Source organism: Brassica oleracea, unplaced genomic scaffold, assembly GCF_000695525.1.
Source record: "Brassica oleracea var. oleracea cultivar TO1000 unplaced genomic scaffold, BOL UnpScaffold00534, whole genome shotgun sequence".
Taxonomy (NCBI): Eukaryota; Viridiplantae; Streptophyta; class Magnoliopsida; order Brassicales; family Brassicaceae; genus Brassica; species Brassica oleracea.
The window spans coordinates 174,509-175,885 of NW_013617419.1; positions in this window are offsets into that span (position 1 = coordinate 174,509).

Sequence of the window (1,377 nt, forward strand, 5' to 3'; positions counted from 1 at the left end):
ACCTCTCTCTCAACCACCTCAATCCGCGGATCACTCCCTCTCTCTCACGGTGGTCCATTCAGAATCCTTGTGGTGTAAAAGGTAAACTAATCAAAACCTAAAGATCTAAGAACATCATATATCTGAATCTTGGATCTATATGAATCCTAAAACTTATAAAAATCTATAGATCTAAAATTATCTCAAATATTAATCTTGAATCTAAGATCTATATGAATTTTGATTCTAAAATTATTTGAATCTATAAAGATCTAAGAATCTCTAAAATCTTATAAAACTTATTAATAATCTAATATCTATATGAATCTTGTTTCTAAGAACTATTTGAATCATTAAAAAATATTAGAGAAAATCATAAAATCATAAGCCTTTAAATCGGCTCTCCCTTTTTCTCCTATTTGATCCGACCTTAAATCCGGATTGTCTAAAGGATCAAAACCCATAATCAAACCCTTTGATCATCCGCATCACCAGCTATTCTAGCAGGATGAATAAGTCGGCCATCAAAAACCTCACTATCAAAATCCTTAAATCTAAATATGTATCTTGATGGCCATTATACATATCAATCCCCTAAATCCTTCTTGCTTGCTTTTCTCAACCAGCAAATCCAAATTTCAAAACAATCAAAAACATCTTGAGCCATATTCGGCCAGATTCTTTGAAAATCAGTCAAACCAAATAAAATTGAAATGAATCATAATCAATGCATATCTTTGACCATTGATGTTTGTTTTTGTAACTGATAAAATTTTAAAAACTTTTCTGATTTTATAAATGCATATTTAATTTTTATAAATGCATATTTGATTTTAATAAATGCATATCTTTGACTAGGTAGTATTTTAAATATTATAACATATAGTCTTGATTTAAATAGTTATGACATAGGCTAAAATAAATACTAAGTTGAAATCATTTGATCACATTATTGTTTATCAAAATTTATCTATATCTTAACCGGCCTTGAAATTGGTTTATTATAGTTTGAACAAATGATATAAATTTATCTTGATCTAATACCAACCGTAAAACCGGATTTTGTGATGATTAAATCATATACTGAACATTGATCAAATAGTTGCTTGTTAAATTAATCTTGATCTAAAACCATCCTTGAAGACTGATTTTGTGATGATTGAATTATATACTGATCTTATATGCATACCTGATAGCATCTATTAGATTAGTAAATCATTAGATCAAACTTGAATTCTTTTGAACCAGCCTTTTTCCATGCATCCGATTGTCATTTTGTTAAAACCGATCATGCATGCTTGCATATCATTGACTATTCTGATCATGGTGCATTTAAATTAAAATTTAATTGATTCATATTGCTTGCATCTAATTGATTCATATTGCTTGCATCTAATT